This window comes from Aphelocoma coerulescens, chromosome 1, assembly GCF_041296385.1.
Source record: "Aphelocoma coerulescens isolate FSJ_1873_10779 chromosome 1, UR_Acoe_1.0, whole genome shotgun sequence".
Taxonomy (NCBI): Eukaryota; Metazoa; Chordata; class Aves; order Passeriformes; family Corvidae; genus Aphelocoma; species Aphelocoma coerulescens.
In genome coordinates, this window is record NC_091013.1 from 117,854,861 (window position 1) to 117,869,611 (window position 14,751).

The 14,751-nt window shown below is 38.8% G+C and overlaps 1 long non-coding RNA gene across 6 annotated transcripts in view; it reads right to left on the bottom strand.

Annotated features, from left to right (window-relative positions):
- Positions 1–14,751, bottom strand: part of LOC138116644 (uncharacterized) — a 111,671-nt gene that overhangs the window by 18,975 nt on the left and 77,945 nt on the right. Inside the window, exon 3 of one of the 6 annotated variants that reach the window (XR_011154269.1) lies at positions 11,442–11,560. The exons of the other annotated variants lie outside the window; for them this stretch is intronic. This is a non-coding gene — a long non-coding RNA (uncharacterized lncRNA). The remainder of the gene's footprint in view (positions 1–11,441; positions 11,561–14,751) is intronic. 6 annotated transcript variants of the gene reach the window in all.

Below are 14,751 nucleotides of genomic sequence, written 5' to 3' on the forward strand. Positions count from 1 at the left end.
GAAAGGCAGGTGAATATCTGAAGGCTTTTATCACAGCTTTATTTGCTGCTTTCATCCTCAGGCTTCCAAAGTTCCCTCATTGCAAAAAGTGACAAAATTAAAAGGATGGTTCATTCTAAGTGATTTTCCTTTGAAGTGCTTTATATGGGCTAAAGACCCATCCTGAAACTGTCCCTACCCCTGCAAATGCAGGAATAAATGTAAACTGCTGGACTGGGAATAGTGCAAGAATTTCAATACAGTGCAACACCACCACTGCACTGACACCAGTAGGAAACCTGATGAACTGCTAATGGATTTGAAAACTGATGGTCTTATTAAAGCTCCTGATGCTGGTGGGATCAGCCAATGTGGTTTAACTCAAAGGATATTTTAAAGATTTCTATTTAAGCTGCAAATTCACACAGCTTTCAGGTTTTTTTCAAAGACTTATTGATGTCTTTTGGGTTTTTTTACATCTAGTTTTGTCTTTTTTTTTTCCTTCTTTCTGCTACCAAATTCAATAATGATATCAAGATACATTTTGGCTTTCCCTTTTCTGAGTTTTCTCTGCTTTTTTCTGAAATAACCTTTCCTGCTATTTTATAAAAAGCAACTTGTACAATCCATCATTTCTCACAATAAGGGACTAAGATTCCAATTTCACAGAAGTGTGATTTAAAACATGGCTCTTTTCCCCAAGAACTCCAGCAGTCATTTTTGTACTGTATCAGTTCCTTAGGCCCCAGTTGGGCCAGAGTTAAGATCTGTGCAAACACACAAATGCAGGGGGTTCATCTTTGAAGTGGTCACTCAGCATCACCCAATAAAGGACTATCAAAAAGGAAAAGTGCTTTTGAATTTTTCCTCATTTCCATGTGGTGCAGAAGCACACCAGCTTTTGCTTAATGTTAAGACACCCTTCAAAGCTACAAAAGTTAAAACATTTCTTAATGCTGTATACACTGAGACAATTGGACAATACTTCAAAGCTCTTGGGTTTAAATCTTTTGGTACCACTACCATTCAAGCAAAAAGTATTTATACAACATTGTCAAACAAAAGTTATTTTGCAGCTAATCTGACATAGTTTTGGAACAGAAGATAATAAAAATCTATTGCATCCTGTTTATTTTTGGAAAAGGGTGAAACGTGATCAGATGGGGCGTTTAAGCTCTGAAAAACCTTAAAAACATTGACGTTGTTTACATGACTTCAATATCAAGCATTTATCAGCTCTAAACCAGGAAAGGTACAGAATAAAATTCAACAAGCTTTCCAAAAGAGTTCAGTAAAGGATCTGATAAGGCCAGCTGAATATTCATCAAGCTCTGAGACTCGTGAGCCACTCCTGACGGGGCATGTGAACCAGAAACACAAAGATGTATTCCTCTATAAATTCATATGATCAAGAAACACTCCAAAAAATTAAGATCATGTTCTGCCCAGCAGCCTCTTACTAATAGGAAAGAAACTTATTGCTGCCTATTGCTTGGCTGGGAGCTGGAAATCCTTTTACTAATTCATTCCACTACTACCGAGAAGTTTATGTGAGCATTTTCCACAGGTTTGGGAAGTGTTTAATCATCAGCATTTTTACATTCATTTCCTTCTAATTCAGCTGCTTTAGAACAAGAGGTAAATGCATCCATGCCCATAAATGTTCAGTCTTTCCTTTCCTGCACCACCTCCCATTCTTGTAACAGCCAAAGAGTGGTGGAATAGTTCACACAGCAGCCTAAAAAAAATAACATAAAACCCACCATAAAAACTACCTGTCCCTGCTGCTTACAAGCCTTGTAAATATCACTGCTGATTTATTTATTTGTTTTAATTCCATGGTGGTTTTTAATCCATGTTTTGGAAACCTAATAATTCATCTTTTCCGGGCATATCATTAGTTTTATGAAGTAAAATCACTCACTTCACTCTATGTGATATACTAGATATTTAAATAAGCCACTAATTCCTGAACGAGAGTGATGGGCAGGATATTGAGTGAATACACATGAAACTCAAAGATCTGAGTTTTCAATTCAATCAACAACAAAAGTGTTGCCCTCCAAAACAGCTTTTCAAGCTTTCCTTCAACAACCACTTCCTCATAAAAAGCAGACAGATCTATCTTGAGCCTGATGTGTTTGTCAAACTGTCTGACATTGGAAATCAACCTAGAAAAAGAAGATTTTAGCACTATTTTTTAGAGCTGGACATATACCCTTGGGCAGAAGCACACAGGAGCTGGAAATTTTGACAGTTCAATAACCCATTGACCATCTCCAGCTGAGGAGAACAAGAACCTCTCAGGGCTGAGATTGAGCCCTTGGGTTGGATATGGGGCCATGCAGCCCGCCAGGTTTCTGATCTCCCCCTCTCAGTGCCCAGCATCAATCTAGGTCTCAGTAAGAGAGAATATTTATTTTGTTTGTAGTCAAAAGAGAACTGTCAGGCACTGTAAAGTACCAGGCACAGCCACTGCTCAGTGTTCCCCATCTTAGGTGAAATGAGAAATCAAATTCCCAGTGTAACTTAAAGATGAGCATAAATTGAAGGCTCTCTGTACTCTGGATAACCCATGGCATTGCAAAATTAATTTCAAAGCTAATATCCTGCCTCATCCTCAGCATGATTTTTCCTGAGTTTATATTTCACCATTATTCCATAACAAAGACAGTTTTAATTCACATTCTTGAAATCAAAGAAGCAAAGCCATCAAACTTTGTTGCATATATTTGAGTCTTGTTAGGATTGCAAGGAGATACAATGAAAAACAACAAAAATATTATCATGACAGTTAAACACTTTGGTTCAGCCCCACATCCAAACACATTCAATGTAATTCTGTATGGGTGCTTGGAAAATATGAATTTCTTCAGAGCTGCACAAGTTCCATTGGACAGCACACATATTCCACAGCTGTCTAAACACTAATTCCTATTTAAATCAGTAATTTACTGTTTCTTGTTTAGATTTCATAAACTTACTACAATATTAATAAATAGAGAAACAATTTCTGAGCAGAGACTATTGAAGCAGCAAAGTAGCTTCTATTTTTTAGTTCCATTTTCTGTTTTTCCAAGTGAGTTAAGCAGATCCTAAGTGTCACTGAAAGTGACTTTTGAAACCCATGCAAGAATGTCAGCAATTCTACTGCTCGTATATAATTTTCTACATCCTGAAAACAGTAATTTACATGGAAGTAGGACTGAAATGTCATGACACGGCAGAATTACAATTGCTTGGATGTTTAAACTGTACTTTTCCTGTTTTTGAATGTACTTTGGTTCTTTTAAAGATGAGATTATATCCCAAATTCCTGAGGTTTATGACGATTACTTTTAGTAGAATTGTTAAAATTCTTGTAGCTTTTAGCAGCAAAATGTAACTATTACTTTATCAATAAAAACAAAACAAACCTTAAGCTTAATTCCTGCATCACTTCTGGAACAAAGGCAAACAGATTTGAATTTAACTTAAATATTGCATGTTGGAATCAATAAAATCAGAGAATCATCAAGACTGGGAGACCTTTAAGATCATCCAGTGCAATTGTCCACCCAGTACTGCCCCTGTAGCCCCATAATACCTAAACAGTGAAAAAAATTTGTTTAAGATCAAATCTGAATTTCCCCTGTCTCATCGTAGGGACATTTCCTGGCATCTGTAGGCATGGCAGAAGAGAAGGAACTCTCCTTTAATATAGCCAGTAAATAACTAAAAAAACCTCAGCTAAGCACAACCTGCATTTAAATAGGACAGAAATAATCAAAATAGCAAAAAGAGTAGCAAACTTTTCTAGATATTACTCTGGCTAATGAAGTGAGAGGTGAAAGTAAACTGTCTGAAAAATATTTTGCCATAAAATTGTGTCCTGGAACAGTCTCCTGCCAAACGAGAAGATAACAACAGAGGCCCTGAAGGATTTGTTACTGTGAGTGATTTTGTTTAAGGGGTTCATACAAATTGTTTGGAAAAATGAAAGTGTCTGTAGATTGTCAAAACCTGCAGATTTATTAAAAAGAGCAGTAATGGATGGAAGCCTATCAGGGGTAGGAAATAAACACGAGGAATCTGAACAGGGTAGGACAATAGGGATTGAGAGATCATGTGCAGTGTCAGGAGATATGATATAATGCCTTTAGGGAGGCCCAGCAAAGGATTAAAAATAACTCAAGTTTGACAAGTCACAGAGAAGATGAATCATGGCTAATGACAAAAAGAAACAGCATGAAGACAGGATCACACAATTTGTGTCGTGCAGCAGTAAGGAAGTCAAAAGGTCAGTGAAGAACTGGGAAGTGAATCAGGCAGCTATGCCGTGGATTCTCATCAAATAAACAGTTTTCAACTTTTAGGAGAACATTTACAGACTTTGTGCACTTTTAAAAGGGAGCAGTGATTTTTTTTTTGAGCAAATTCATCTTCAGGCTAGCCAGGATTTTCCTCTTTTTTACTATCAAGGCTGCATAACACAGTTGGAGAAAACAACAGTTGGAATAAACACTTAAAACAAGAAATTGGTCAGCGATTACTGTGATGCACATACCAGGGGCAAGGGAATGGCAGTGAAATTCCTCTTCTCTCTTTTGGCAGATTATTTAAGAGAGTGCTTTACAAAATGTTTGCTCTGTTGTTGCAGTCAGTTTCTTTGGGAATGTTTTTTTCATGGCAGGGAAAATGGGGAAAGGAAGAGGGGAAAGCAATTCTCACACAAGAACTGTTCACAAACTGAATTATCTGAAAAGGGAAAAGTGCCATTGCCATAAGAGGCAGAGCAACAAGCAAAAAAGCTCTGAGAATTTCAGTTAGAAGACAAAATTGCTGCATCCAGTGAGATTCTAGGACTCTCGCATTTTCAAACGCATGCACAAAAATAGATACTTGCACCCTCCTGAAATCCAAATTTTTTTCAGAATTCTTCTTACTATTTTCTATAGTGCTGACCCTTAGGGCTTCATCCTGTGTTCCATTACAATAATTCTCAAAAACTACATGTTGTAAAGTCATATTTATGCCACACATTGAACAATTTGTACTTACCATTACCAGTTAGAAATATCTCTTATGGCAAAATCAAACTAAGAAAAAAAATAGAACAGATTTTTCAACTGTCAAATAATGATTCAAAGTAAATATATTTCCCTCAGAAGAGCAAGATTTTCTTTCTTCTTTTTTTTCTTTTCCTTAAAAGATATGCACTGGCTATGTGAATTGCATAGTTTTGAAGTAAAGCAGCTACTCTGTCTGAAGGCATAAACATTAAACATTAGCTTTTATTCAAAGAGTGATAAATTGTATTTATGTCACTTAGATATTAAAATACATTAGTATTTTATTTTGTTTCCAGCTGCTGGGATTTCTTGACATTTTGAATGTTCTCAGAAAATGAAATTACGGTTCCAGACTTGGTTTCAGGGCAGGCTACTTCAAAATCACAAACCCAACTTATTAATGATGGGAGAAGAGTTTTTGGTTTACTATATCTGTAGACTCAATTCATGCACATTACACTTGAATCTACCTGTGAAAGTGAGTGATCAGAAACCTCACATTTTTCAATAAAAATATTATTAGAAAATCCTCTCAACACATTTTTTCTTGTTTTACTGTGAAAGGGACCAGTCCATGTTGTATTATCAATTTTTTTCTGGGCAAAAGTGAGACTAAAAAACAGTTTCAATTAGAAAAAATAACTAAACTCCAATTCTCCATCCTTATAGGTAGAGTGACAACCACACAACACTTGCACATGTTAAGGCCATTTTCCATCTTTCCCACAACTTCCAAGAACATTCCAATGGTATAGGATATTTATTTTTATTTTAATGATAACTAATCATTTAAATCTTTCACATAATTTTAAAAAATTGTCAGGATACTCCTAAGGATTGCAGCATTGTTAAATATGCTAAGGGAAAAAAAGCCAATTCATTTTAAAATGGGGCACTAGAGAGTAAGAGCAGAAGTTTTCTGCTGTAAACTCTGCATGCCAGTAGAGCACCTTGATTCACAGACAGAGCATGTTTCTAACAGAAACAAACATTAACTGCAAAGTACACAAGAACAAAGCAGTAATTTCAAGTTCAGTTACTATTTCTAGAGGGCTACAGCTACAAACATTGAAATTAGGATTATAATTCACCTTCCAGTAAGAAAAACCAGCCAGGGAGGTGGCCCTGCACACACTCTTTGCAAGGGCCCATTCAGAGCTCCAAATCTTTGGTGATACAAAAATAATCAGTAACACTCTCGTGTCTATGAATTTTGTCTTGAACAGGGCTCAGGCAGATATTTCTTTTAAAGCTCCATCAATAAATCACTTCTTTAATTCCTCTGTTCTGGAGTTAAATCTTGGATCCCTACCCAGAATGAACAGACTTGTTGCAAAATAGCTAAAAGCCATCATAATATCTCTTTAATGAATGCAAACCCTATTGACTGGGGGAAAATAAACCACAATATGAATCAATTTGTGCCTGCTCTGACTGTGCATTTCAGTGCTAATGCTGTACAAGATAAGCCTAACAGTACTTGGGGATAATTTGCGCTTTTAATTTGTTTTTTGGCACAATCCAGAGGTCAAGTTTTATTTTTCTTTCAATTCACAGCACAGCAGACCCGAGCAGCTCAATTTTTTTTTTTTTAATATATTTACCTATTTGGTTTCCATATCTGGCACAGGGCAGACCATGCCTTCTCTTCACAGAACCATCCCCCAGCACCTTTTCACCTATGCCCACTACCAGTTTAAATGTGACCTTATGATCCAAAATGAGGAAAATCAGCAAGGAAACAGTGGGAAGAAGTTGGTCCTTCAAATTTATCCTGCAGCTACACCTCAGCTCTGAATATAAGGCTTGAGTCTCACCTGACTGCAAATTCTCATTAACACTTAGCAATTTGAACTGCAATGGTAATTTCACAAGATTTGGCATTAACGGGAGACCAAGGAATAAATAAAAGAAATTGAAAAGTTTTTTTCATCCCTGCTTCTTCAGGGTTTTTTTTCACTGTTTAATGCCACCTTCTATTGTACACATTCAATTGTCCCCCAGCCTTGCCAAGGATGGTTACAGCTATAAAAGTACCTGAAACTGAACACACACATCTGCTCATAAAACAACTGCCAAGAGAAGTTTCTGTACTGATGCAGAGCCACTTCTTGTCCTGAAAATTTGAATTTTAGCCCTTTTTGATGGCTACAATTATGGACCAGATTATGGCATTATGTTTAAATAATTTGTCCCAATTATCTGGAAATTTGTGGATACAAATTTATGGAAAGTACTAGGAAGGAGGGAAAGGCAACCATTACGATTATTAAATTCTAATTCATATCAAGAGACTTAGGCTGCACAATCCTGTCACTTGTATAAACACAAAAGAGGATGCAACACATGAAGTGAAAGACCAATCCCGTGAGGATCACAGGAATGACTTTGAAGAGAACAAAACTGGCACCAGATGAAAAATGAGCCTAAACTTTAACACTACATCTAAGGTATATTAAATATTGGTCCCATTTCTCTATCAGCATACAAGCTGTTAAAAGAATTATCACTTAAGGTGCAAGGAATCAGGCCCCCTTTTGTCCCAGGGGATGCAAAGGAGAATTATTGAAATCTGATGACAACAAGCAGATGAAGTGAGATGCTCTCAGCTCAACACTGGCTGTGACAGGCATCAGTACAAGAAATTGATGATGGGTGAAATCAGCCTCACATATTTTCAGATGAGCCTCAGCCCATATCCACTTTTTGCCTTTTTTTTTTTATTGTTTACTAGGGGAAAAAAAAATTGTTTCTTAGGCTAACGTGTCTTTATTATCTACTTTCTAACTCTTTCAAGGAGTTATTTTCCTCAGCTGTTGAACAAGCCCTGCTCATGCACAAAATAAGATATGTACTTTATAAAACTTTTTTTTTTTAATCTACTGAATAGATATTTTAAAATAGCTGTTGCCTCCCTTTCCCATTAGAGCTGGCCAAATTCTGTGCAACTGATTGCTTTATTGTGGAGTCCAGCTTTTGGCTCCCTGGTGCCAAAAGGCATAATAGATAAACAGCTGGAGCATTCTCTTCGCTTGGAGATTACATTTGCCAAGAATGCTTTTGACTGTGAAAGCAAACACACACAGAGACACACACAGACAGGCACACCAGGGAGAGGCTGAGAAAACCATCGCTGGAAAGCTGTAAACATTGCTCATTCCTCCTTCTTTTGGGATGCTCTGCTATGATTAGGACTGGGCTGTGCAAGCAACTCGTAGTGCAGGAGAAAAACCATGCACAGAGTTGGAAAGTGAATTCCCTAAGATCATAAAGATCAGCTACAACACAGACAGGAATGGAAGGCAGCAACATCCATACTCTGATTTGCACACCATTCATTCATTCTCTCCCTGTTCCTGGGAAATTTGGATTGTACATTTAACTCCATGTGGATTCTGCCTCTGGTTCAGTGGACACTTACTATTGTGTGAGTCCCCACACATGCAGGCTATGAAAAAGGACTTATTTTAGAAAACACCCAAACGCTACAAAGCTGAACTCTTTAAGAAAGAAGAAGCAATGATACAAAGAAGAAAGGGAGTTAATGCAACCAATGTAATGCAGTATTATTTTAGCAGCAGCACTTCAAACCAGCCAAGTGCAGTGGCAGCAATCAAGGCCAGGGAAAAGATGGGAAGATGTGGCTGCTTGGATTTAGGGATTCTAGGAGGAAGGTCTAGAGACCATTCCTGTGTAGCCAAGAATTAGGGTTATATCAAAGATGACATGCAAACAACGTGTCTCAGACACTGAGAGGATCTCCAGGGGATAGGTGGAGCCAAGATGAAGGTGCCACCCAAAAACCTGTACTGAGGAAACCTCCAGGGGTGGCAGGCAGGACAGTTCCGGGGAAGTATGTAGGCAAGGGTGGTTTAGAGATAATGTGAGGGGAACCTGAAGGGGCAGGAGCTGCAGACAGCACACACAGAGAGATCATTAAGGAATTCAGAGGTGAGGATGGAAATGGATAATTTTAAGAGATGGAAGCATCAAGTTTAAAATTACTGTTGGTGGATGGGGCAATGAGCAACCTGAGCTGGTTGAAGACGCTCACTGTAAGGGGAGTCTCATCCTCAGAAGTCCCTTCCAACCCAACTTATCCTGTGATTCCACGACAGATTTTGACAGAGTGGGCTTTTACCGGGACAAGAAGAAACTCAGGAGAGGTTTGAAGGAGGAGAAAGTTAGTCTCTGGGCTAAGCTTGTTGGGAGTTTCAAGGACAAGCATTAAGACCACCTGCCCCAAAGAACTGACACTTTCCACAACTGAAGTTCTTGCCCAGTCTGGGGCTTTGCAGAGATCCAGCCTTTGTTAATGCATGGCTCAAACTCACAGACGAGCTCCGAGTGTGAAATATCCCATCCGGCCTGCAGCACTCACCAGTCCTGAGACAGAAATAATAATAATAACAACGTGGTGAAATGGGATATGGCACACACCATCTGGCAGCTGTGCAAACAAGAAGAAGAACCCTATGAAGAACATTATTACACGTTTGGGGACCCGCTGATTACATTGCACGTCTAAGGTTAGACATTTTGCTGTGTAAAACTTGAGAACGCAGTCTAAATCGTGGATAATTTAATAGGTTGCACATGGACTTCACCTCCAGTTTATTAATTTTTTTTTTATTCAACAATATATCCCTTTTTAAAAGACTTTCTTGCTTTTATGGCAAACTACTTAAGCTGCAGTTTCAAACACATGAAGCTGAAAAAAAGATTTGGTTTTCTGTACCAGTAGGAATATGTAAAATGGTTGGGTCCTATCAAGGTGTTCAGAATTGCCATAGAGCTGAGAGATCATATTTCAAATTCATCTATCACCTGCACAGATGGCAAATCCTCCTCCTCTTAGAAAGACCAAGGGGGTTTTAATTCATATCTTTTTACCTTTTTTTCCCCACCTTTTGAAAGAGAACAACAGAAAGTGATTCAGGAGAGTGTGTTAATAAAAAAGCTCTTTAAACCAACAAGCTGATGGATTTTGAAGGACTGCCAGGAGAGTCATTAATAGAAAAATATTCAAAAGGCACTTAAACGTTCTCCAACTTCAATAGATTTGTTTCTGTCACCTCACAAGAAAACAGAACAACAGAGAGCTCAGCCTCATCCCCTGGCTGGTTCTGTGTGCTCGGCAGCACATTTCAATTACCCACTCAGGCCTGCCTTTGCTGCCAGAATTGCTCCCTCTCCATCCAAGAAACGCTCATCTTCCCCTCATCTATCTCACGTGGACTATTTCTGCTGTTTGAAGCTCTGGCTTCTCACTCCTTGAAGCCATCTCTATTTACCAGGGCAGTGTTATTTCATCACACATGACTTGTACGTGGTCCCCTATGCATTCCTGCATTCTTTTTTCAATCCCCTCTCACTGCCTCATGCCAAATTCCTCATCTCTCTGAAATGCAGTGATGTGTACATCACTCTGGTGCTGCAGCAGATGGTGCTTGGGAGATGAGAGATCAAGTTCACAAATAAAATGGACCAATCTAAATTGCAGGTGATTAAGTTTTCAAGTTATGGAGGAGTTGTTCGAATTAGATGCCCCAGTAACTTGGAAACTGACCTCAAGCATCTTGAACCCATGGTCCTACAAGCAGCTAGCCTTAGCATCACCAAGAAAAAATTTTTCCTCTCAGTTCCCCTATAAATCCCCTATAAGCAGGAACATTATCAGCTAATATTGATTCTCCTCTTCTTTCACACTGTCTCAGGATTTAAAAGCATTGCTGCAGAATGTGGAGCTGTAGAAAATTTGTTTTCTATGGAGTTCTGTTTCCTCGGGTCTTCTGTCACCCCCACCACAATACCTCTACACCTCTTACATATCTCCTAGCCTAACCCTATGGTTTTCTGCCTCATTTCATCCTTTCTGTGATTGTCATAATCCCAGCTCCTTCCCTCCTGGCTTTTCCTCTTCAATACTCAGATTTCCTTTCCCTACTACATAAAATTTTGGGCTTGTTGGCTCCCTTGGCAAGGAACAGTGCTTGTTGTGACTAGTCCAGCTCTGTGCATTCCAACCATCCTGATGACCACTGCCTTGCTTCTGCCTAGCATCAACATGAATTGAGTCTCTCTTCTGGATCCCAGATGCTGACTTCCACAAAATTCTGTCAAATTTGGCATGTGGAGTGACTGCTTAAGCCTCATTTCCTTAGGAAACCAGCTAAAACATTTCACTTCCTTTCTCTAAACTGTATTAAATAACTGCAAGCTGGATGGTGCAGCAGCAGGACAAACATGACCTGGTCAGGAACGGCGCCAGGGCTCACAGGTGCTTCTCTCCAAGCCTAAGGAAAACAGCTCATGGTGTTGACTCATCTTTCAGCCCTCAGATTCTCCTAATTGCTGAGTGAATTATTCACCTCAGCTTGCTCTTCCCTCCCTCACTCCTCTCACACCTACTTTCCTCTGAATTTGCGTTCGGCACCTTCTCCTGAAGCACCAACAATAACAAAATCAAAAGGTTTGCTCCCATTTCCACAGCATCAAGGACAGACCCTTCTGAGGGCTGGCTACAACACCTGGAAGACAAAACAGAGAAACGTTTTGAAGTCCTGAATGATGAATGAACATGTTGTAAAAATCAGGGTACCACTGCAATTAATGAAATATCCGGCAGGGGCAGGATGAACCTGTTCTAATGCTGGAGAAGAGCTGAAATTGTTCAAGTATTTGTGACAAAATACAAAAGGAGGATGGATCAGCAGTAAATCACAAGTTGGCACAGCACTGTGCTCATTGGCCCTTAATTTAAGTGGAAAAACACTTTTTTTTTTTTTTTTTTTGCTGTACAATATATTCCTTTAAAATACACAGAGCTTTTCTCCCACTGAATTCAGCAAAATAAATGGCATTTGAAGTTACCTTCTTAGTAGCACTCATAGCCTAGCATAATATCCAGTCAGAATACTGAAACTAAGGTCCTGAGCTGTTTGAACCAGTCTAAAAGACAACAGAAATACTCAATTAAATGCTGGCTATAAGATCCTGGGTTTTAAACAGCAGAGTTTGTACATGCAAGGCTGAAAAAACAGCAGTTCTGCCTCCCCAGGTCCTATCAGCGAAATATTTCAGATTACGAGTCTTAATTGGCCACAGCACCACATGTCAGGAAAAGTAAGCAGTGCCACTTGTGTGCCAAGGAGGAGGAAAGGAGGATAATGGGAAGGAGCAAAAGGTCAAGGCTGGGCAGCAGGACAGCCTGGATTAACAGCCAGGCATTGCTGGATCTCAATCCAAGCTGAAAAAATCACAGCTTCAACAACAAACAAAAAAATTGGTGGTCAAATTTTATTGAATTTGAGAGACTGTTCTATAATCAATCATGATGGGGGGGTTAAGTCTCCTAAATTCTCACTAGCAGATGCTAATTTACCCTGGAGTTCATCCATGATTGCAGGGTAATTATGAATGCAAATCTCCAACAGCAGTTTCTAAGTGAAGAATTGTGTATACACAATTTTATTCTTTTGCTCTGCCTCCCAAAATAATGAGGGACACACACACACAAACAAAACCTTTAGCAAAGGCCTCCCATTAAAAACTAGAACATAAATAATATCACACCTAGGAGAGGTGGTGATTATACAGATGGATTTAAACAAAAATTGAGCTCAACAAATTTTGAACAAATTTTTGTACTGCCAGAGGAAAACAAACAAAAACTAAGCAAATCAAAACACAAAAAAGGACATCCCAGAAACCCAATCAACACACAGAAACCACATTCCCTATAAGGCTTCTACCAATGTTTGGAGAAATAATACTGTGAGTACTCAGTCAAAAGCCCAGTGCTGTAGAGTCCTGCATAAAAGGTAAATGAAAGAAGAAATGGGTAGAGAAATTAGCAAGAATGAGAAGTTCTGGAAGGAAAAAAGCAGAATTTAAATAATGGACTTCAATGACAAGGGGAGACATAGGGTTACAAGCATCTCCTGCTGGTGGACTGATGTCAGTGAAACACGTTTATAAGTGGTAAAATTCAGCATTTTCCCCCCTAAAATGCAAATGCTTTGCTGCCTGTTCTGGCGGGATCACCCTCACACTGTGTTCAAGATGCTTTTCTCCACCCACCAGAAGACAGTAGGGGTTTTATATCAAGCATTACACATGAAAGCAAATGAACCAGCTCCAAAAAACCTGAAATCTCCTGGAGGGAGCCCATCACAGCATGAGGAGCTTTTGCACACTGATTGCAGTCGTTCTGAGAACAAAACGGTCGGGACTGGAGCACGGCTGTTTAATTTCCCAAACAGAAGTCACAAAGTTGGGGTTTTTTGAAGTTTTTTTAACTTTCTTGGCTGCTTTCCCTCACTGGCCATGACAAGTACAGTCCCTCCCTAAGATGAAACACTCAGAGCACCCATGAACTATGTTCAGGCCATTCTCCTTCAACTTGCATAATTTGGGGTATTTTCTCTTATCCCTGGATATCTCTTGGGAAACTTGCTTTTGAACTTTAGATCATCTTTGAGACTGCAGCTTTGTTTTCAGCTTAATTTAAAGCAGGGGAATTAATTTCAAAATAGTTTGGGAAGGGAGAAGAGAAAGAGAGGATGGGACTGAGAAAACAACTGATCAAACTTTGTTTCTTTGGGACACAAGCCTAAAAAAGCATCCCTTGGGAAGCTGACTTCAGAACACAAGGTTAGAGTTTGGACTCTGTAGCAGGCAGCATTAGCTTAAGTAACAAAGTAAACCCAACAATTGAAAACCCAGATATTCTTCAAAATAATTTGAGAGTCACAAGGAAATAGTAAAAAAAAAAAAAAAAAAAAAACCAGGGGGAGAAAAACCCCACAACACCAAACAAATAAACCCCACCATTGCCCAGTTATTCAGTCTTTCTAAAGAGAGTCAAGACTGTCCAAAGGTCCTTGTGGTTTCACCCGTGCTTTCTCAAAGCATTTTGATCTTTCTGAGTGCTTTTTATTTGTCAGAAAGGGAGGTAAGGCAGGAAATGTCCACAGACATGGATTTGAGAGACTGGAAAAAAACAGGCAGAGAATGAAGAACTGAATCCCTGGAGCTGACTAAAGCAGCATCTACACCCAAGCATGGTTGAAGATATTTCTGCCGTCAAACAAGCAAGTGGTTGCCTGGCATCAAACAGAACAATCTGATGAATGGAGAGGTGTGAATTTGAAGAGATTTTTTTTCAGAAGTTAAATAATTTAATTTCAGTGGCAGTGAGGTCAGTAAAGCATAAATCCAAAAATACATCTCTAATTAAGTGATAAAGCTAATTAGATCTGAGTTTATTTCCTGATTAGAGCCTGCACGGCTGAGATAAATGCCGAGGAAAAGCTGAGGGAAGGATTTCTCTTCTTTAAGCTCCAATTGAGGGACTAGCTATGACTTGATTTGATCACAACACCATTTTTAATGTTTAAGATGCCTTGAAACAGAGATGACATTGCTTTCATCAATTAAGGAGATGTAAAAAGCAAGTGAGCTGATATATGACCATCACTTGATTCCCAAGCTCTGAGGTTTTTGGTATTACAAAATCTGAATGAATGAGGGTCCATTGAAATACAAAGAGATGTTGTGCTTGTTGTATGTTAAATAAATCAAGCTTCCATTTTTCTGGTTAAAAAATAACCAAAAAAAAAAAAAATTCAAACCTCCACAAACAAAGAAACAAGAAAAACCTCCACAATGCAAAAACCACAAAACTTTCTGGTATTAACCAGAGTAAAACAAATGGCTT